This window comes from Mustela erminea, chromosome X, assembly GCF_009829155.1.
Source record: "Mustela erminea isolate mMusErm1 chromosome X, mMusErm1.Pri, whole genome shotgun sequence".
Lineage (NCBI taxonomy): Eukaryota > Metazoa > Chordata > Mammalia > Carnivora > Mustelidae > Mustela > Mustela erminea.
In genome coordinates, this window is record NC_045635.1 from 45,565,322 (window position 1) to 45,589,066 (window position 23,745).

The 23,745-nt window shown below is 39.5% G+C and overlaps 1 long non-coding RNA gene and 1 pseudogene across 1 annotated transcript; one reads left to right on the plus strand and one right to left on the minus strand.

The window, feature by feature from the left end:
- The first annotated feature begins 628 nt into the window (after positions 1–628).
- LOC116582960 lies at positions 629–22,096 on the plus strand. The gene is made up of 3 exons (XR_004282563.1): positions 629–639; positions 9,609–9,613; positions 21,967–22,096. It is a non-coding gene; the product is annotated as an uncharacterized LOC116582960 (long non-coding RNA).
- LOC116582959 lies at positions 17,082–17,522 on the minus strand (annotated as a pseudogene).
- Positions 22,097–23,745: the final 1,649 nt, after the last annotated feature.

Below are 23,745 nucleotides of genomic sequence, written 5' to 3' on the forward strand. Positions count from 1 at the left end.
TCAAGCAGAGAAAGACAACTATCATATGATCTCCCTGATATGAGGAAGTGGTGATGCAACATGGGGGCTTAAGTGGGTAGGAGAAGAATCAATGAAACAAGATGGGATTGGGAGGGAGACAAACCATAAGTGACTCTTAATCTCACAAAACAAACTGAGGGTTGCTGGGGGGAGGGGGTTTGGGAGAAGGGGGTGGGATTATGGACATTGGGGAGGGTATGTGCTTTGGTGAGTGCTGTGAAGTGTGTAAACCTGGTGATTCACAGACCTGTACCCCTGGGGATAAAAATATATGTTTATAAAAAATAAAAAATTAAAAAAAAAAGTTTTGTGTTCTGGACACCTGGGTGGCTCAGTTGGTTAATCAACTGCCTTCGCCTCAGTTCATGATCCTGGAGCCCCAGAATCGAGTCCCACATCAGGCTTCCAGCTCCGTGGGGAGTCTGCTTCTCCCTCTGACCACTCCTCTCATGCTCTCTCACTTTCTCTCTTTCTCTCTCTCTCTCTCAAATAAATATATTTTTTTTAATCTTAAAAAAAGATAGTTAAAAAGTTTTGTGTTCTTCCTACCACTTGTGTTGTTCTACAAACAAGTGAATGGTTCTGTATAGAACGCTTACTACTGAAATGTGTCTTACTGTAAAGTAGCTTATTACAGTATAGGAATCAGTCCAGTTCAGTGGAGCAGAAGAGAGATTCCAGAAAAGAGCTCAATGAATGATAGCCACCATCTGATTAATCATTTCCTATGGTACATTTCATAAGAGCTGCATTATTCAGGAAACTGGCATTAGGGTCACTATATTAGTATGACTTTTAAGCAGCTTTAAAATATGTGTTTAAATACCTTTATGGGGGCGCCGGTGGATCAGTGGGTTAAAGCCTCTGCCTTCGGCTCAGGTCATGATTCCAGGGTCCTGGGATCGAGCCCCGCATTGGGGTCTCTGCTTAGCAGGGAGCCTGTTTCCTCCTCTCTCTCTCTCTCTCGTTCTCTCTCTCTCTCTCTGCCTGCCTCTCTGCCTACTTGTGATCTCTGTTGTCGCCCTCGGCCCGCAAGGACGACAATGAGCCTGGTATGGTGTTAATGCTTCATTTCCGTTTATTTAATCAACTTCCTTAGCTTATATACAGCAGGGTGACCAATAAGGGGTCAAGCAATGGGGAGAGCCAATGAGAGTCCTGTTACTATGCTGATTAAATTTGACACAGCCAATAACTATGTCCTCCTTTAGGCGGGCTTCACCAGAAAGTTCATTGTATACTTGCAGCGTACTTTGCTAGCAGTGAGCCAAGCACCTTCTTGTAATGGCGGGGACTTCCCCGGCCAGAGGCAGTCCCCGACATCTCCCCCTTTTTTGTTTTATGGCAGAGATCGTGCCTGTCTTAGGTCGTCAGTAGCAGAAAACATCCTTACCCGTCACCAGACACAAGATATCGATGATCTCTGTCCTGTCTTAGGTTGGTATGTTTCTCTACTGATCTTACCCGTCTTTGACTACCGATCTAGCATGCTTAGCCATATCTGGGGAGATGTCCCAGCCTCTACTGACATAGGGGCTTGTGCTATAGCTCTGCTCTGCTCTCGCTGCTATGTTCTCCACTGGTGAACGTTTCTGAATAGAAGCAGAATGCCAATAAGGAGGAGGACAAGATGACCAATTGTATCAGTCCATTTTTGGTGAACTGGAACATATTGCTGAATGTTTGAAATAGCTCTGGAAGGGAAGCTGGTTGCATACGCATACTATTTATCTCAGCCAGAAGGATTCATGTGAAATTTTGAAAATCGTCAGACCAAGTACCCGCAAAAACTAAGAGAGCTGTTGGGAGGAATTGCTGGCCTTATTAAATTGAGAGAATTTTACAGGGGTAACACAAAGCGCAGAAAAAGGAACAATAGAACCAACACTCAGTATATCAGCTAGTGAAGAATTGGGGGAAGATAAAGGAAGAATTAGTTAAAGGTAAAGGATAGGACCAAGCCTTCAGAATAGCCCATAATTCACGTGTCGCCGTCGGGGGAATTAGGAATATCAGAGTCCCCCACGACAGTAGGAGGATCACGGCTTCCTCTGTCCTCATCCTCGTTCTCAGGGGCCTTCCGGACCAATCTCTCTGGAATCCAAATCGGCACTTCTTTGTCCTGTGGGAAAACACAAACGGAGCCTCTGCTCCAGATTAATACAGGATCCGGGCCTTTCCACTGTCCTGTAAGGATATCCTTCCAAAGAACTAAGGGCTTGGGGGAAGAATCCATACGGGCTGAATGTCTTTCAGCTGCTGCTTGACCGTTTTTATCGAGCGTCAAAAAATTTAAAATAAATAGAATTGTATTTAGTTTGTCTTTAGGGGACCGGAACGTGTCCCCTATTCCCCCTTTTTGTTTTAAAAGAGTTTGTTTGATGGTTAAGTGGGCACGTTCCACGATGGCCTGTCCTTGAGGATTGTAGACATGCGAGGGGTGGGCCAGTGGAGCCAAAACCCCTCTGTCCACGGGATTTTTCTGTGTTGGGGAATAGTTTATGACAGCTTGGTAACGCTATAATTTGTGCTATTTTATCACCTGGACTGATAACTGTAATGCCACGAGGGGAAGACACTAATATTTTGACTATTCCTGTATAATCAGCATCAATTACTCCGGAGTGTACTATTAATCCAGCAAGGGCTGTGGAGCTACGCCCTAATAATAGGCCTACAGTATTCACAGGCAGTGGGCCCTTAAAATCCGATTCCACCACCTGGGTTCCCATCTCGGGGGTTAGTACAAGTCTGGTGGTGGCACGGATGTCCAATCCGGCGCTTCCTTTTGTAGCCCGCCTTGGCTCGTCGGCGGGTAATGCGTGCGGGCTACCTGTTGAAGCACCCCATACATTTGAGGGCCCTGGGGTGATGGGCCCCATTTCCCGTTTTTTGAATTCCTTGGGGGTAGTGGATTACCTTGAATATCTTTTACTGAGCGACATTCATTTGCCCAGTGTGTACCCTTGCCACACCTAGGACATATGCCAGGTTGCTTTACTGTTGGGGGACCCTTGCTGTCAGGACATTCTCGCTTAAAGTGCCCCTGAGCTCCACATTTGTAGCATTCCCCAGAATTTCCTTTAGCGCCCTTACGTTGGGATAGCTGAATGCCCTGAAGGCCTTGAGTAATGGCTGAAGCAAGTACTTGTCCTTGAATAACACTGTCGTTAATATCCCTGCATACCTTAATGTAGGTGCTTAAATCTTTAGCCTTCCATGGCCTAAGGTCCTCTTTACACCATTTATTGGCTTGCTCATAGGCCAGTTGTTTAATTAGAGGCATGGCTGTGTCAACATCCCCAAATACTCTCCCAGCTGTTTGCATCAATCTTGCAACAAAATCAGCATATGCTTCATTTGGTCCTTGTATCACCTTAGATAGTTGACCCTGCAAGTCCCCACTGCCCTGGAGGGTTTTCCATGCTTTGGTAGCGGAAGCCGCAATCTGCATGTATACGGCAGGGTTGTATTGCAGTTGGTCTTGTTTACCAGTGTATGGCCCCATGCCCATAAGCATATCCAGATTCCATTGTGGATTGCCTGCTGCGGCATTACGCCGTGCAACATCCTGGGAATGCTCTTGCCATGCTGTCTTCCAGACCAAATATTGCCCTCCAGAGAGGGCTGCCCTTGCTAAATTCCCCCAGTCTTCGGGGATTAAATTCATGCCTGCTATGGACTCCACTAGAGAAATAGTAAATGCTGCCTGAGGGCCATACTGCATGACCGCTTCCTTTAATTGTTTAACTAATTTAAATTCCAAGGGCTGGTGATACCGTTGATGATTTTGGTCCTCTAGAACTGGGAAAATCGAGCTGCTATTGGCCCCCCTCCATGCGGTCTTCCAGTCCTCATTAGCAGAGGGATGACATTTACATGTTATCTCCCCCGCCAGGGGATTGTAAGGAGGCGGAGCACTAGGGGTCACTGCTGAACAGGGAGGGTCTGGTTTTAATTTGAACTTCCACTCTAGCTCCTCCCCTGACATTTCTTCTTCCCCTTCGCTAGAACTACTCCTTTCCGAAGCACGAGATGAGCGTTCTTCTTTAACTTCCTCGAGTGCCTCAGCGCCCTCCTGAATAACTGAATCACATTTCGGCTTATATCCTCCCAGGCACCCTCTGACTAGAGTCCATATAACTAACGTTCCCGGCGGCAATGGTTTGTTTTTATCCCTCTTCTTAAAATCCTCACCTAACTGGTCCCATTGGGGGATATTTAGCAAGCCCTCGTCCAGAAACCAAGGCGCCACTGTCTCAACTGTATTCAAGAATGTCCTAGCAGTTTTCGTTTTTAATGGCGTGCCATTGGCCTTTAGAAGGTCCTTTAGGGAACCCTCTAACCTCGACTTTGACAGTCCAGAACCCATAATTAGAATCCCAACCTAATGTCTGTTCCGTGTATACTCGCTGCTTAATCCCGGCTCTAAGGCCGCCCCGCTTCTTATTGCGGACTTATTAAATCCCGGCTCTAAGGCCGCCCCGCTTCTTATTGCGGACTCACTAAATCCCGGCTCTAAGGCCGCCCCGCTTCTTATTGCGGACTTGTTAAATCCCGGCTCTAAGGCCGCCCCGCTTCTTATTGCGGTCTTGTACAAGATTCCCACCACTTTGATCGTGGTCCCTTCCCCGCTTACCTGCGGACTTCTCCCTTGCAAGGTTTTTCTATTTTTCTTAATATTTCCCGGTCTCAGCACCATTTGTCACCCTCGGCCCGCAAGGACGACAATGAGCCTGGTATGGTGTTAATGCTTCATTTCCGTTTATTTAATCAACTTCCTTAGCTTATATACAGCAGGGTGACCAATAAGGGGTCAAGCAATGGGGAGAGCCAATGAGAGTCCTGTTACTATGCTGATTAAATTTGATACAGCCAATAACTATGTCCTCCTTTAGGCGGGCTTCACCAGAAAGTTCATTGTATACTTGCAGCGTACTTTGCTAGCAGTGAGCCAAGCACCTTCTTGTAATGGCGGGGACTTCCCCGGCCAGAGGCAGTCCCCGACACTCTGTCTGACAAATAAATAAACAAAATCTTTAATAAAAATTTTTAAAAAATAAATAAATAAATACCTTTATGATTAGGAAAATCAAAAGCATCTTAAAATCGTGAAACAAGAAATTAATGTCTTTCAAATATAGCATTTTCATCAAATATTTGTTGTGAATTGTTAACTTCATGCAGGCCATGGATTATTTTAGGAATTCACTCTTAAGAGATTTCTACAATATGACTTTCAACAAAGTCCATTATTTTCTTTCCACCCTCCTTCCTTTATTCTCACTGTGAGACACAAGTTGGACTATTAATCACTAATGTTTTGCTGTTTCTTTTGGAAATTTGTTCCATACATGACTCCTTTATCCTAAGTTACATAAAGGGACTTTGCATTGAAATCTAACTAGTTAATTTTGTCAAAAAAAAAAAACTTTCAGGTTGCCCCAATAGGGGATGGATCTCAGTAGGATAGGATTTATGACGGGCCCACAAATGCCATCAGCTAATTGTTCAATAAATTATATTTTTTACAATTTTTTAAATTTAAGAGAGTGAGGGAGAGGTGCCTAGCTAGCTCAGATGTTTGGTGTCTGCCTTCAGTTCAGGTTGTGATCCCAGGATCCTGGGATTGAGCCCCGCATAGGACTCCCTGCTCGGTGGGGATCCTGTTTCTCCCTCTCCCACTATCCCTGTTGTGTTCCCTGTATCTCTGTCAAATAAATAAATAAAATCTTAAAAGAAAGAAAGAAAGAAAGAAATTAAGGCAGAGTGCCCAAGCAGGGGGAGAAGTAGACTCCCTGCTAAGCAAGGAAATAAAAATGTGGCTCAGTCCCAGCACCCTGGGTTCATGACCTGAGTGGAAGTCAGAGGCTTAACCAACTGAGCCACTCAGGTGTCCTAGGATATTATATTTTAATTAAGATCCTATCTATAGTATAGACTTCAGATTTCTTAGATAGCTGATGCTCCCCAGTCTTAATATACTATGAAGGAAATGTAAATTTAGTGTGGTTTATCCTTAGACTGTCATTTGAAATAAAGTATCATGATACAGAAAAGCAAGGATATGAAGTCCATCTTTCCCTCACTTTTTTTCCACACTAGCCTACACACTTGTATTTCATATAACTGAAAGAATGAATATTATCACTTCTTTATTTATAGTTTATGTTTACTGCTTAAATTGATAACCTTTCTTTTCTAAGGGCCTAAAATGAAAGCTGATCTCCAGGAACTGGTTCAGTCAAAGACTGGGGATAAAAGCAAAGATAGTCCTGATGTGAAGGGGTGAGGGGAGTTTACCAAATCTAGAGCCCATTAAAATTCCAGAAGCAGGTATGTGATCCATTAAGAACATAAAGTATGTTCTTCTGTTTTCTTGAATATTATATCTTTGATAATATAAATGTAATATTACTGTTACTTTAAGAAGAGAATTCACATATAGAGATACTTTGACAGGTAGTTTAGACCCTAAATGCCTGACTACCTGACTTACAGACAACCAGATATAGAAACAAATTGGATCAAAGCCATGTTGATGAAGACAAGCATGCCTGAGTGGCTCAGTCGGTTAAGCATCCAGCTCCTGATTTGGGCTCAGTTTATAATCTCACAGTCATGAGATAAAGCCCTGTGTCAGGCTCTGTGCTCAATGTGGAGTCTACTTGGAATTCTGTGTCCCTCTGCCCACCCCCCCCAACCCCCGCTAGAGTGCTTGCACTCTCTCTTTTTTTTCCCCAAAGGTGTTATTTATTTATTTATTTATAGAGAGAGAGTGATCACAAGTAGACAGAGAGGCAGGCAGAGAGAGAGGGGGAAGCAGGCTCCCTGCTAAGCAGAGATCCCTATGTAGGGTTTGATCCCAGGACTCTGAGATCATGACCTGAGCTGAAGGCAGAGGCTTAACCCACTGAGCCACCCAGGTACCCCTTGCACTCTCTCTTTAAATGAAATCTTTTTTTTTTTAAGTTAAACGAAATGAAATGAAATGAAAACATTTCACTGTTTTCATTAAAACATGAAAATATTTTCTTATTTTTGAGTATCCTTTAACAGCTAATAATTTTCAGAGTTTTTTAAAAATAATTTCTGCTTAAAAAATAATTTCTGCTTTTTAACAAATGCAAAATATATTTGGAATAAATATCAGCTTATATAAAGTAGCAGGTCTAACATAAATTGTGTGCTTCTTGGAGAAACCCTTAATTCTAAATTCCATCTTCAAACTTACAGTAATTAGTGAATTCAAATCAGATATACTATAATCTTTTTAATGCTAATTGTTCCATTTTGTGGTTCTGTTCAAAGCATAACAAAATAATCCATTTTACATTACTTATTTGTTACGAATAACATCTTGAGTAAAATTTTATTATCTGAAATGAGATTTCATTGCTATTAAGATAATGAATAAATACTCTGCTTGATGTTTTTGTAGATTCCTAGATACACATTCTTAGATTCTGTCAAATTCTGCATTATTCTGTCTATTCAAAAAAAACCATTGCATTTCTGTCCTGTCTCCAAAGAAGGATCAAATGACTGAATAATAAAATGGGGAGAGGGGCGCCCGGGTGGCTCAGTGGGTTGAAGCCTCTGCCTTCAGCTCGGGTCATGATCCCGGGGTCCTGGGATCGAGCCCCGCATCGGGCTTTCTGCTCAGCAAGGAGCCTGCTTCCTCCTCTCTCTCTGCCTACTTGTGATCTGTCTGTCAAATAAATAAGTAAAATCTTTAAAAAAAATAAATTTAAAAAATAAAATTAAAAATAAAATGGGGAGAGAGAGTCAAGTTTCTAGTTTCTGTGTCTGATAAGTAGATCACATAGTCACTAATTCCCAAGGCAGCTGTAAGATACCTATGCTAAGCACACTCCTTGTCCCCACTGTCAGCCTTCCTGAGCTGTGGATGCTATGATATAATCACCTCTAACCATCTCAAACAAACATGACATATAAGTTTTTTTTTAAGATTTTATTTATTTATTTGACAGACAGAGATCACAAGTAGGCAGAGAGGCAGGCAGAGAGAGAGAGAGAGGAGGAAGCAGGCTCTCCGCGGAGCAGACAGCCCGATGCGGGGCTCGATCACAGGACCCTGGGATCATGACCTGAGCCGAAGGCAGAGGCTTTAACCCACTGAGCCACCCAGGTGCCCCGACATATAAGTTTTTGCCTTCAGACATAAATTGATAATATTTGAAGTCCAAAGACCAATATCCTAATAATTCTCGAACAACCAGCTTAAGTATGTTTTACATGTATCTTCCAAATTGCTGACTGTTAATCATAAGAGCTTCCGAGTTTAAAGGAAGCACTTGATGTTTAGGGAATAAATTATCCTGTACTAGTGTACTTAAACTTGTTTGCTCTGAATTGCTGAAACATTTCTTTAGACTATTTACATTAAGGGATATTTTTCAGAGTGCTTCCAGGAGCCAGTTTTACATGGTTGGAATGTACTCATAGAAGGATCACAGCTTTTATTTTTATTTTATTTTATTTTATTTTATTTTATTTTATTTTCACTGTTCCAAAATTTATTCTTTATCCACCACACCCAGTGCTCAATGTAATATGTGCCCTCCATAATATCCACCACCAGCCTCACCCCACACCCCCTTCCAAAACCCTGTTTGTTTCTCAGAGTCAACTGTCTCTCATAGTTTGTCTCCCCCTCCGATTTCCCCCCAACTCACTTCTTCTCTCCATCTCCCAATGTCTTCCGTGTTATTCCTTATGCTCCACAAGTAAGTGAAACCATATGATAATTGACTCTCTCTGCTTGACTTATTTCACTCAGCATAATCTCCTCCAGTCCCATCCACGTTGATACAAAAGTTGGAAATTCATCCTTTCTGACGGAGGCATAATACTCCACTGTATATGTGGACCGCAGCTTCTTTATCCATTCATCCGTTGAAGGGCATCTTGGTTCTTTCCACAGTTTGGTGATTGTGACCATTGCTGCTATAAACATTGGGGTACAGATGGCCCTTCTTTTCACTACATCTGTATCTTTGGGGTAAATACCCAGAAGTACAATTGCAGGGTCATGGGGTAGCTCTATTTTTAATTTCTTAAGGAATCTCCACACTGTTCTCCAAAGAGGCTGCACCAACTTGCATTCCCACCAACAGTGTAAGAGGGTTCCCCTTTCTCCACATTCTCTTCAACACACGTTGTTTCCTGTCTTGTTAATTTTGGCCATTCGAACTGGTGGTATCTCAATGTGGTTTTGATTTGATTTAAATCTCCCTGATGGCTAATGATGATGAAAATGTTTTTCATATATCTGTGAGCCATTTGTATGTCTTCTTCAGAGAAGTGTCTATTCATGTCTTCTGCCCATTTTTTGACGTGATTATCTGTTTTTTGAGTGTTGAGTTTGAGGAGTTCTTTACAGATCTTGGATATCAGTCCTTTGTCTGTAGTGTCATTTGTGGATATCTTCTCCCACTCAATGGGTTGCCTCTTTGTTTTGTTGACTGTTTCCTTTGCTATGCAGAAGCTTTTGACCTTGATGAAGGCCCAACGTTCATTTCTGCTTTTGTTTCCTTACCTTTGGAAAAATATCTTGAAAGAAGTTGCTGTGGCCAATGTTGAAGAGGTTACTGCCTATGTTCTCTAGGATTTTGATAGATTCCTGCCTCACACTGAGGTCTTTTATCCATTTCAAGTTTATCTTTGTATATGGTGTAAGAGAATGTTCAAGTTTCATTCTTCCACACAAAACTGTCCAGTTTCCCAGCACCATTTTTGAAGAGACTGTCTTTTTTCCACTGTATATTTTTTCCTGCTTTGTCAAAGATTAGTTGACCATAGAGTTGAGGGTCAATATCTGGGCTCTCTACTCTGCTCCACTGGTCTATGTGTCTGTTTTTGTGCCAGTACCATGCTGTCTTAGTGATCACAGCTTTGTAGTAAAGCTTGAAATAAGGCAACATGATGCCCCCAGTTTTGCTTTTCTTTTTCAACATTTCCTTAGTGATTCAGGGTCTCTTCTGATTCCATACAAATTTTTGGATTATTTGCTCCAACTCTTTGAAGAATACCGGTGGAATTTTGATCGGAATGGCATTAAAAGTATAGATTGCTCTAGGCAGTATAGACATTTTAACAATGTTTATTCTTCCGATCCAAGAGCATGGAATGGTCTTCCATCTTTTTGTATCTTCTTCAATTTCTTTCATGAGTGTTCTGGAGTTCCTCGAGTACAGACCCTTTACCTCTTTGGTTAGGTTTATTCCCAGGTATCTCATAGTTCTTAGTGCTATAGTAAATAGAATAGATTCTCTAATTTCCATTTCTATATTTTCATTGTTAGTATATAAGGAAGAAACTGATTTCTGTACATTGATTTTGTATCCTGCCGGATCACAGCCTTTAAATGCGTGTGTGTGTGTGTGTGTGTATGTGTTCATGGTTTTTACAAATATTTTGTTTCATTTAGAGAAGCTGGTAAAATGTCCATTTAAAACCCATTCCAGGGCGCCTGGGTGGCTCAGTGGGTTAAGCCGCTGCCTTCGGCTCAGGTCATGATCTCAGGGTCCTGGGATCGAGTCCCGCATCGGGTTCTCTGCTCCGCGGGGAGCGTGCTTCCTCCTCTCTCTCTCTCTGCCTGCCTCTCTGCCTACTTGTGATCTCTCTGTGTCAAATGAATAAATAAAATCTTTAAAAAAAAAAAAACCCATTCCACGTGGTTCTTCTCTCTTCTCTTATTAATTTGTTCTATCACATTGATTGATTTACGAATGTTAAACCATCCTTGTAGCTCAGGGATGAATCCCACCTGGTCATGGTGGATAATCTTTTGTTTTTTTTTTTAGATTTTATTTATTTATTTGACAGAGAGAGATCACAAGTAGGCAGAGAGGCAGGCAGAGAGAGAGAGGAGGAAGCAGGCTCCCTGATGAGCAGAGAGCCCGATGCGGGACTCGATCCCAGGACCCTGAGATCATGACCTGAGCCAAAGGCAGCGGCTTAACCCACTGAGCCACCCACGCGCCCCGGTGGATAATCTTTTTAATGTGCTGTTGGATCCTGTTTGCTAGGATCTTGTTGAGAATCTTAGCATTCATATTCATCAGTGATATTGGTCTGAAATTCTCCTTTTCGATAGGGTCTTTGCCTGGTTTGGGGATCAGGGTAATGCTGGCTTCATAGAAAGAGTCAGAAAGTTTTCCTTCTGCTTCAATTTTTTGAAACAGCTTCAGGAGAATAGGTGTTATTGCTTCTTTGAAAGTTTGGTAGAATTCTCCAGGGAATCCATCAGGTCCTGGGCTCTTGTTTTTTGGGAGGTTTTTGATCACCGCTCCAATCTCGTTACTAGATATGGGTCTATTCAGGTTGTCAATTTCTTCCTGATTCAATTTTGGGAGTTTATAGTTTTCCAGGAATGCATCCATTTCATCTAGGTTGCTTAGCTTATTGGCATATAACTGTTGATAATAACTTCTGATGACTATTTCTACTTCCTTGGTGTTCGTTTTGATCTCTCCCTTTTCATTCATAATTTTATGAATTTGAGCTTTCTCTCTTTTCTTTTGGATTAGTGTCACCAATGGTTTATTGATCTTATTGATTCTTTCAAAAAACCAGCTTCTAGTTTCATTGATATGTTCTACTGTATCTCCAATTTCTACCTCATCGATCTCAGCTCTAATCTTGATTATTTCCCTTCTTATGTGTGGAGTTGGTTTGATTTGTTGTTGATTCTCCAGTTATTTAAGGTGTAGAGACAGCTGCTGTGTTCTGGATTTTTCAATTTTTTTTTTGAGGGAGGCTTGGATGGCTATGTATTTCCCCCTTAGGACCGCCTTTGCTGTATCCCATAGGTTTTGGATGGAAGTTTCCTCATTGTCATTGGTGTCCATGAATTGTTTCAGTTCTTCCTTGATCTCCTGGTTGATCCAAGAATTCTTAAGCAAGGTGGTCTTTAGCTTCCAGGTGTTTGAGTCCTCTCAATTGATGCAGAAAAAGCATTTGACAAAATACAGCATCCGTTCCTGATTAAAACGCTCCAAAGTATAGGGATAGAGGGAACATTCCTGACTTCATCAAAACTATCTATGAAAGACCCACAGCAAATATCAACCTCAATGGGAAAAAGCTTGCGTCCTTCCCGTTGAGATCAGGAACACGAAAGAATGCCCATTCTCACCACTCTTGTTCAACATAGTATTAGAAGTCCTAGCAACAGCAATCAGACAACAAAGAGAAATAAAACGTATCCAAATTGGTAATGAGAAGTCAAACTCTCTCGTTTGCAGATGACATGATTCTTTATATGGAAAATCCAAAAGACTCCATTCCCCAACTACTAGAACTCATACAGCAATTCAGCAACGTGACAGGATACAAAGTCAATGTACAGAAATCAGTGGCTGTCTTATACACTAACAATGAAAACACAGAAAGGGAAATTAGAGAATCAATTCCATTTACTATAGCACCAAGAACCATAAGATACCTGGGAATAAACCTAACCAAAGAGGTAAAGGATCTGTACTCCAGGAACTACAGAACACTTATGAAAGAAATTGAAGAAGACACAAAAAGATGGAAGACCATTCCATGCTCTTGGATTGGAAGAATAAACATTGTTAAAATGTCTATACTGCCTAGAGCAATCTATACTTATAATGCTATTCCGATCGAGATTCCACTGGTATTCTTCAAAGAGCTAGAGCAAATAATCCTAAAATTTGTATGGAATCAGAAGAGACCCCAAATCGCTAAGGAAATGTTGAAAAACAAAAATAAAATGGGGGCATCACGTTACCTGATTTCAAGCCTTACTAAAAACCTGTGATCACCAGGACAGCATGGTACTGGCATAAAAACAGACACATAGACCAGTGGAACAGAGTAGAGAGCCCAGATATGGACCCTCAACTCTATGGTCAAATAATCTTCGACAAAACAGAAAAAAATATACGGTGGAAAAAAGACATTCTTTTCAATAAATGATGCTGGGAAAACTGGGCAGCTATATGTAGAATAATGAAACTCGACCATTCTCTTACACCGTACACAAAGATAAACTCAAAATGGATAAAAGACCTCAACGTGAGACAGGAATCCATCAGAATCCTAGAGGAGAACATAGGCAGTAATCTCTACGATATCAGCCACAGCAACTTCTTTCAAGCTATGTCTCCAAAGGCAGAGGAAACAAAAGAGAAAATAAACTTTTGGGACTTCATCAAAGTCAAAAGCTTCTGCACAGCCAAGCAAACAGTCAAGAAAACAAAGAGACAACCCAGGGAATGGGAGAAGATATTTGCAAATGACAGTACAGACAAAAGGTTGATATCCAGGATCTATAAAGAACTCCTCAAACTCAACACACACAAAACAGACAATCATATCAAAAAATGGGCAGAAGATATGAACAGACACTTCTCCAATGAAGACATACAAATGGCTATCAGACACATGAAAAAATGTTCATCATCACTAGCCATCAGGGAGATTTAAATTAAAATCACATTGAGATATCACCTTACACCAGTTCGAATGGCCAAAATCAGCAAGACAGGAAACAACATGTGTTGGAGGGGATGTGGAGAAAGGGGAACCCTCTTCCACTGTTGGTGGGAATACAAGTTGGTGCAGCCTCTTTAGAGAACAGTGTGGAGATTCCTCAAGAAATTAGAAATAGGACTTCCCTATGACCCTGCCATTGCACTCCTGGGTATTTACCCCAAAGATACAGATGTAGTGAAAAGAAGGGCCATCTGTACCCCAATGTTTATAGCAGCAATGGCCACGGTCGCCAAACTGTGGAAAGAAGCAAGATGCCCTTCAACAGATGAATGGATAAGGAATATGTGGTCCATATACACTATGGAGTATTATGCCTCCATCAGAAAGGATGACTACCCAACTTTTGTAGCAACATGGACGGGACTGGAAGAGATTATGCTGAGTGAAATAAGTCAAGCAGAGAGAGTCAATTATCATATGGTTTCACTTATTTGTGGAGCATAACAAATAGCATGGAGGACATGGGGAGTTAGAGAGGAGAAGGGAGTTGGGGTAAATTGGAAGGGGAGGTGAATCATGAAAGACTATGGACTCTGAAAAACAATCTGAGGGGTTTGAAGTGGCGGAGGGGTGGGAGGTTGGGGTACGAGGTGATGGGTCTTATAGAGGGCACGGATTGCATGGAGCACTGGGTGTGGCACAAAAAACAATGAATACTGTTATGCTGAAAATAAATAAATAAACTTTTTTTAAAAACATATACCAGCCCAAAAAGTACAAATAAAATCCAAAAGAGTCGCATTCTGCTGAATACACTTCTGTATGAGTAACTTTGTTAACTGCTAATGAAAATTATAACTTTGCTGAGAACTTCTGACAAGACTTTTCTTTTATCTTAGAATGCTTTCTCTTCAGTGAAGCCATCTTTGGAGTTAGTCATTACTCTCACCATCTCTGTCATCTTGACTTCAGCCTGATATTTCTCTTCTTTTGGTCCAGACCCTCAAATTTTAAAAGTTTCTTCAAGTTAAGGAAAGCTCATTTTTCCACAGTTTAGTTCTCTGAGAAACTTCCATCTCCCACTGAAAGTCATAGTCCAGGAGTGAAGCTACCACATGCTAGAACTTCAGGTCCAATTGGAAAGTCATCATGAACATTCACATTGGTCAATCTTATTTATCACAAGCCTGAAAATGCGTAGTCCTGGAAAAGGTGGCCTCTCTGTGCACAAATGTAATTCTTTTTATTTATTTTTTTTTATTTTCAGCATAACAGTATTCATTGTTTTTTGTGCCACACCCAGTGCTCCATGCAATCCATGCCCTCTCTAATACCCACCACCTGGTTCCCCCAACCTCCCACACCCTCACACCACTTCAAACCCCTCAGATTGTTTTTCAGAGTCCATAGTCCCTCATGGTTCACCTCCCCTTCCAATTTACCCCAACTCCCTTCTCCTAACTCCCCATGTCCACCATGCTATTTGTTATGCTCCACAAATAAGTGATACCATATGATAATTGACTCTCTCTTCTTGACTTATTTCACTCAGCATAATCTCTTCCAGTCCCGTCCATGTTGCTACAAAAGTTGGGTATTCATCTTTTCTGATGGAAGCATAGTACTCCATAGTGTATATGGACCACATCTTCCTTATCCATTCGTCCGTTGAAGGGCATCTTGGTTCTTTCCACAGTTTGGCGACTGTAGCCATTGCTGCTATAAACATTGGGGTACAGATGGCCCTTCTTTTCACTACATCTGTATCTTTGGGGTAAATACCCAGGAGTACAATGGCAGGGTCATAGGGAAGTTCTGTTTTTAATTTCTTGAGGAATCTCCACACTGTTCTCCAAAGAGGCTGCACCAACTTGCATTCCCACCAACAGTGGAAGAGGGTTCCCCTTTCTCCACATCCTCTCCAACACATGTTGTTTCCTGTCTTGTTAATTTTGGCCATTCTAACTGGTGTAAGGTGATATCTCAATGTGGTTTTAATTTGAATCTCCCTGAGGGCTAGTGATGATGAACATTTTTTCATGTGTCTGATAGCCATTTGTATGTCTTCATTGGAGAAGTGTCCGTTCATATCTTCTGCCCATTTTTTGATATGATTGTCTGTTTTGTGTGTGTTGAGTTTGAGAAGTTCTTTATAGATCCTGGATATCAACTTTTTGTCTGTACTGTCACTTGCAAATATCTTCTCCCATTCCGTGGGTTGCCTCTTTGTTTTCTTGACTGTTTCCTTGGCTGTGAAGAAGCTTTTGATTTTGATGAAGTCCCAGAAGTTTATTTTGGCTTTTGTTTCCTTTGCCTTTGGAGACATAGCTTGAAAGAAGTTGCTGTGGCTGATATCGTAGAGATTACTGCCTATGTTCTCCTCTAGGATTCTGATGGATTCCTGTCTCACATTGAGGTCTTTTATCCATTTTGAGTTTATCTTTGTGTACGCTGTAAGAGAATAGTCAAGTTTCATTCTTCTACATATACCTGTCCAGTTTTCCCAGCACCATTTATTGAAGAGAATGTATTTTTTCCACTGTATATTTTTTCCTGTTTTGTCGAAGATTATTTGATCATAGAGTTGAGGGTCCATATCTGGGCTCTCTACTCTGTTCCACTGGTCAATGAAGTCAAACTCTCTCTCTTCGCAGATGACATTATTCTTTATATGGAAAACCCAAAAGACTCCACCCCCAAACTACTAGAACTCATACAGCAATTCAGCAACGTGGCAGGATACAAAGTCAATGTACAGAAATCAGTGGCTTTCTTATACACTAAGAATGAAAATACAGAAATGGAAATTAGAGAATCAATTCCATTTACTATAGCACCAAGAACCATAAGATACCTGGGAATAAACCTAACCAAAGAGGTAAAGGATCTGTACTCGAGAAACTACAGAACACTCATGAAAGAAACTGAAGAAGACACAAAAATATGGAAGACCATTCCATGCTCTTTAATCGGAAGAATAAACATTGTTAAAATGTCTATACTGCCTAGAGCAATGTGTACTTTTAATGCCATTCCGATCAAAATTCCACCGGTATTCTTCAAAGAGCTGGAGCAAATAATCCAAAAATTTGTATGGAATCAGAAGAGACCCCGAATCGCTAAGGAAATGTTGAAAAACAAAAATAAAACTGAGGGCATCACGTTACCTGATTTCAATCTCTACTACAAAGCTGTGATCACCAAGTCAGCATGGTACTGGCATAAAAACAGGTGCACATGTTATTTTTAAAAAGGGAAGGACAGGGACGCCTGGGTGGCTCAGTTGGTTAAGCAGCTGCCTTCGGCTCAGGTCATGATCCCAGCATCCTGGGATTGAGTCCCGCATCGGGCTCCTTGCTCCGCAGGAAGCCTGCTTCTCCCTCTGCCTCTGCCTGCCATTCTGTCTGCCTGTGCTTGCTCTCTCGCCCTCTCTCTCTGATAAATAAATAAAATCTAAATAAATAAATAAATAAAAATAAAAAGGGAAGGACAATATGAAGGGGGCTGAGATTTTGATCACCAGAAATCAGCACAATGAAAACAAGTGAAATGAATAATAGGCAGATGTTTTAAAGAGATGGGGTGCCAGTTTTCAATTCTGTTTTGAACACCACATTACAAAAGAACTGTTTTTAAAAATAAAAAAGGATTGAAGGTAAAGAAAAAAAAAAGTAATAACTCAATCTTTGAATGACCCCCGGTTTGCTCCTGATAAACTTCAATCATATCTTCTTCCTCCATTCCCAGTTCTTTTAGAGTGTGATTATCATATTATATTCATTGGCACTCCCCATCTTTAACAGTATGATTCTTTGAGTTTCTTGAGATGTGTTGTCATTTTCACCTTGAAGTGAATCTCACTGCTATCCTGTCCAGTGACTTTGAGTTTAATGTATTCTCCTTCCTTCTTATGCCCCAAGTGCTCAGTGTTAGGTATTGCTTCCTGGTCAGACATGGTGACGGTGGCTTCACCCAGGGTCTCTGCACAGCAGCAGCCTTAGGTAGTCAGAACCTCACTCCAAGGTTTAAAAATCCGTCTCTCTAAATGCATGTTTTTAAATAGACAATACATTGCATAACCATCCAATGTAAAAGGTAAGGGAAGAAAGAGCAACACAATAATCCTAATGGAAAAAGAAAGAGGTACTTAATAAAAGGTGTGAATCATTAGTAAATAGAAAATACAACTAATAAATTGAAAAGATTGCTCTTTTTAAAAATACTTATGAAGAGTATCCACTAGTGTACATAATCTTGAGGAAAATGGAAAAAGCCCAAACATATACACTGAAGTGTACATAATATTAAAAATGAACAAGACATTGATATTGAGTATTTTATGTAATTGAAAGTGAACACATTTTTGAACTCTAATGTTTTCAAAATATGGATGAAATGGTTTATATACTAGGAAAACATATTTAATAATTCCCAGTGGCACCTAATTATGTAAACATCACAAAGACCATAGGAAAACTTGTGAAATTTGTCTGAGTTGTTCCTCAAAATTATTTACTTTTATTGTGTACTTGAAAGGTGATCAGAAGACATCTTAAGAATTCTTACCACAAAAAAAAAATTAACTACATGAAGTGATAGATGTGTTAACTACTTACATTTATCTGTTAGTCACACTATAATGTAAATGTGGAAAAAATCATCATGTTGTACACTTCAAATATATACAATAATATTTGTGAATTATTCCTTAATAAAGGTTTGAAAAAGGACTTTTAGAAAAAAATGTCTGACTTTTCTAGGTATATTTTTATCCCCCTTATTCTCCTTTTCTTCTCCCTCCCTGTCTCCGTTCATTTCTTCCTTTCTTTTTTTTTTTTTACCATGTTCTAAGACACAGTATATATGAGTGTCACATTTTCCTATCAGAAGTGAAGGCAATGACTCAAAACTAGTGTGATTATATAATTTATTATACAAACCACACTGTCAAGTGTGAGAAAAGACATTCATAATCACACTAGGGCTATAGGTGGAAATGGGGACAAATGGTTATCCTATTTAACCACTCATATTATTTTTTTCTTTTTTTTATTGTGTTGTTAGTCACCATAAAATGCATCATTAGTTTTTGATGCAGTGTTCCAAGATCCATTGTTTATGTACAACACCCAGTGCTCCATGCAATACATGCCCTCCTTAATACCCACCACCAGGCTCGCCCATCCTCCTACCCCCCCACCTCTAAAACCCTCAGATTGTTTCTCAGGGTCTGCAGTCTTTCATGGTTCATCTCCCCCTCCAATTTGCCTCAATTCACTTTTCCTTTTCTTCTCCTGTTGTCCTCCATGTTATTTCTTATGTTCCACAAGTAAGTGAAACCACATGATAATTTACTTTCTCTGCTTGACTTACTTCACTCAGCAATATCTCCTCCAGTCCCATCCATGTTGATGCAAAACATGGGTATTCATCCTTTCTGATGGCTGAGTGATATTCTATTGTATACAAATGTTCATAGCAGCCGTGTCCACAAGAGCCAAATTGTGGAAGGAGCTGAGATGTCCTTCAACAGACAAATGCATAGAGAAAATGTGGTCTATATTAACCATTCACATTAGCACTAAAGTAAACCAAAGAAATATTTTTACACTTCTGCATAATAAAGAAAAAACAATCATAGTACTGGAATTTCTATTTACTCAAGCAGTAACAAATGTGACATTACTGTGTTAATATCTTATATTCAGAATATTTTTCAAGTTGTTCTATTTAAATAATACTGATTTATAAATTTCTTTTATTTCAAAGTTGATTTGTGTGTTATTTGGATTTATAAGTAAAAGTGCACAGAGTTTTTGCCTTCATTTTTTTTAAATCATTTTTTAATTTATTTTCAGCATAACAGTATTCATTGTTTTTGTACCACACCCAGTGCTCCATGCAATCCGTGCCCTCTCCAATACCCACCACCTGGTTCCCCCAACCCCCCACTCCCCCCACCACTTCAAATCCCTCAGAATGTTTTTCGGAGTCCATAGTCTCTCGTGGTTCACCTCCCCTTCCAATTTCCCCCAACTCCCTTCTCCTAACTTATAACTACCTTTTGATAGATTCATTTCATTTAATATGTTCTGAACATGAGCAACCTTTATGTTTCCTTATACCAATAGAAAGAGTGGTGTGTTTAAAATACATCAGTAAAATATGTTTGGAAGTCTACCTTATAAAACAAAAACTGTCATGTCTTTTGCATAATATTAATGTCATATGAGTAAAATTCTACTAAGTAATGTTCCCAACTGTTATTTTGTCTTACAGGTGAAGGGCAACCAAAGATTTAAGCAAAGACAAGCTGAAACCCTGCAAACTGTTCTTTGTTAGATATATGACAATTAAATTCTCTTAATAAAGTTTTAAACTGTCATCAAAAAAATGTGTAAATCTTGTATTAAACTTATAAATACTTGATGCTATTAAAATTAATATTACTTTTTGAAATTCTATATTCTGTTGAACTAGTAAACACAAATATATCTGTATATTGATATTCTTTCCAGCAACCTTGCTAAATATGACTTAATTCTACAAGTTTTCTCTAGATTGTTTTTTATTTCAAAAATTAAGCTATTCAATGAATACTGTTACACTGAAAAGAAATTTTAAAAAGTTAAGCTATTAATAGACTACCTCTGGCTGGAATCCTAACTAGTAAAACAGTCAACACATATTATTTATTCTTATGTATTATATACTGTATTCTTAGAATAAAGTAATCTAGAGGGAAAATGTTATTAAGGAAATCATAAAGAAGAGAAAATATATTCACATTACTGTATTATCAAAAAAATCGGGGTCCCTGGGTGGCTCGGTTGGTTAAGCATCTTCCTTCATTTGGCTCAGGTCATGATCCCAGGTTTCCTGGGATTGCACCCTTCATTGGGCTCCCTGCTCTGCAGGGAGTCTGATTCTCCCTCTGCTCTCTTCCCCCTGCTCATGCTCTCTTTCTCTCTCTCTCTCTCTCTCTTTCTCTCTCAAATAAATAAATGCTTTTTTAAAATCTGCTATATAAGTGAACCCACATAGTTCAAACCCATGTTCTCAGGTCAGCTGTAATCAGAATAGCCCCTTTTCATTAAAAAATATCTATCCATTCTGTTATTTCCATTTTATTAAGGAAATACCAGAATAAAAGAAAGTATCTTATTCAAGGTCAACACATTAGTCTTTATAATTTCCTTAATCAGTGATATGATTTGCAATGTAAAGTCTTTTGCCACTTTGGTTAATTTTTTTTTATTTTTGCTGTGAAAGGTTGATGTAGTATGCTTTTCTTTTTCAAATTTTTATTTAAATCTTTGTTAGTTAGCATTTAGTATAATATTGGTTTTAGGAGTAGAGTTTAGTGATCCATCAATTACATATAATACTCATCCTAACAACTACACTCCTTTTTTTTAATTTTTTATTTTTTATAAACATATATTTTTATCCCCAGGGGTACAGGTCTGTGAATCCTTAACACCTATCACGCATTTGGCCTATCCCCCACCCACTTCCTTCTGTCAACCCTATTTGTTCTCAGTAGTAAGGAGTCTTTTATGGTTTCCCTCTTTTTTCACCCTTCCCATATGTTCATCTGTTTTGTTTCTTAAATTCCACATATGAGTAAAATCATACAGTATTTCTCTTTTTCCAAATTACTTATTTCGCTTAACATCAAATGCTTTAGCTCCATCCACATCGTTGCAAATGGCAAGATTTCATTCATTCTGATGGCTGAGTCATATTCCATTATAATTACATATACCACATCATCTTTATCCATATATCTCTTGATGGACATTTTGGCTCTTTCCATAGTTTGGCTATTGATAATGCTGATATAAACATCAGAGTGCAAATACCTCTTCAAATCTATATTTTTGTATCCTTTCAGTAAATACCTAGTAGTGCAATTGCTGCATCCCAACTTTTTAAATTTTGTGGAACCTCCATACTGTTCTCCAGAGTGGCTATACCAGTTTGCATTCCCACCAACAGTGCAAAAGGATTCCCCTTTCTCCACATCCTCACCAACGCCTGTTGTTTCTTGTGTTGTTAATTTCATCCATTCTGAAAGGTGTGAGGTGGTATCTCATCGTGGTTTTGATTTGTATTTCCCTCGTGATGAATGATGTTAAGCATCTTTTCACGTGTCTGTTAACCACCTGGATATCTTGGTTGGAAAAAGAAATGTCTATTCATGTCTTCTACCCATTTCTTAACTGGATTATTTATCTTTGGGGTGTTGAGTTTCATAAGTCCTTCATAAATTCTGAACACTAACCCTTTCTCACATAGGTCATTTGCAAGAATCTTCTCCCTTCTGCAAGAATCAGCCACCTTCTGTAGACTGGTTTTCACTTTGTTCATTATTTCCTTTGCTGTGCAGAAGATTTTTATCTTTATGAATGCCCAACAGTTCATTTTTGCTTTTGTTTCCCTTGCCTCCAGAGAGGCGTCTAGTAAGAAGTTACTACAGCCAAGGCCAAAGAGGTTGCTGCGTGTGTTCTCCTTGAGGATTTTGATGGATTCCTGTCTCACATTTAGTTCTTTCATCCATTTTGAGTTTATTTTTGTGTTATTGTGGTGTTTTCCCAACACCATTTGTTGAAGAGACTGTCTTTTTTTTATATTGGATATTCTTCCCTGCTTTGTTGAAGATTAGTTGACTGTATAGCTGTGGATCCATTTCTGGGTTTTCTATCCTGTTCATTCATCTATGGGTCTGTTTCTGTGCCACTACTATACTGTCTTGATAACTACAGCTTTGAAGTATAGCTTGAAGTCCAGAATCATGATGCCTCCAGCTTTGCTCTTTTTCAGGATTACTTTGGCTCTTCGGGGTCTTTTGTGGTTCCATACAAATTCTAGGATTATTTGCACTAGCTCTCTGAAAAATGCTCAAGATATGTCTCCAAAGGCAAAGGAAACAAAAGCAAAAATAAACTTTTGGGACTTCATCAAAATCAAAATCTTCTTCACAGCAAAGGAAACAGTCAAAAAAACAAAGAGGCAACCCACGGAATGGGAGAAGATATTTGCAAATGACAGTACAGACAAAAGGTTGATATCCAGGATCTATAATGAACTCCTCAAACTCAACACACACGAAACAGGCAAACGTATCAAAAAATGGGCAGAAGATATGAACAGACACTTCTCTAATCAAGACATACAAATGGCTATCAGACACATGAAAAAATGTTCATCATCACTAGCCCTCAGGGAGATTCAAATTAAAACCACATTGAGATATCACCTTACACCAGTTAGAATGGCCAAAATTAACAAAACAGGAAACAACATGTGTTGGAGAGGATGTGGAGAAAGGGGAACCCTCTTACACTGTTGGTGGGAATGCAAGTTGTTGCTGGTGTTATTTTGATAGGGATTGTTTTTGGTAGTACATTTTAACGATGTGTGTTCTTCAAATCCATGCACATGGAAGTTTTTCCATTTCTTTGGGTCCCCTTCAATTTCATTTATAAGTGCTCTGTAGTTTTCAGAGTACAGATATTTTACCTCTTTGGTTAGGTTTATTCCTAGGTATCTTTTTTTTTTGTACAATTGTAAATGGGTTGATTCCTTGATTTCTGCTGCTTTATTATTAGTATACAGAAATGCAACATATTTCTTTTTTTCTTTTTTTAAAGGTTTAATTAATTAACATATATTGTATTAGTTTCAGAGGTAGAGTTCAGTGATCCATCAGTCTCATATAATACCCAGGACTCATCACATCATGTGCCCTCCTTAATGTTCATCACCCAGTTACCCCATCTCCTCACCCTTTTCCCCTCCAGCAACCCTCACTTATTTCCTACATATAAGAGTTTCTTATGGTTTGTCTCCTTTGATTTTTGTCATTTTATTGTTCCCCTCTTTCCCTATGATCCTGTTTTGTTTCTTAAATTCCACATATGAGTGAGACCATATGATAATTGTCTTTCTCTGATTGACTTATTTTGCTTAGTATAATACCATCTAGTTCCATCCATGTTGTTGTGAATGCAAGATTTCACTTTTTGATTCCATTGTACATATATACCACTCTTCTTTACCCATTCATCTGTCTATGGATATCTGAGCTTTTCCCATACGTTGGCTATTGTAGACACTGCTGCTATAAACTGCGGCACAGGTGCCCTTCAGATCACTACATTTCTGTCTTTGGGGTAAAGACCTAGTAGTGTAATTTCTGGGTTGTAGGGTAGCTCTATTTTCAACTTT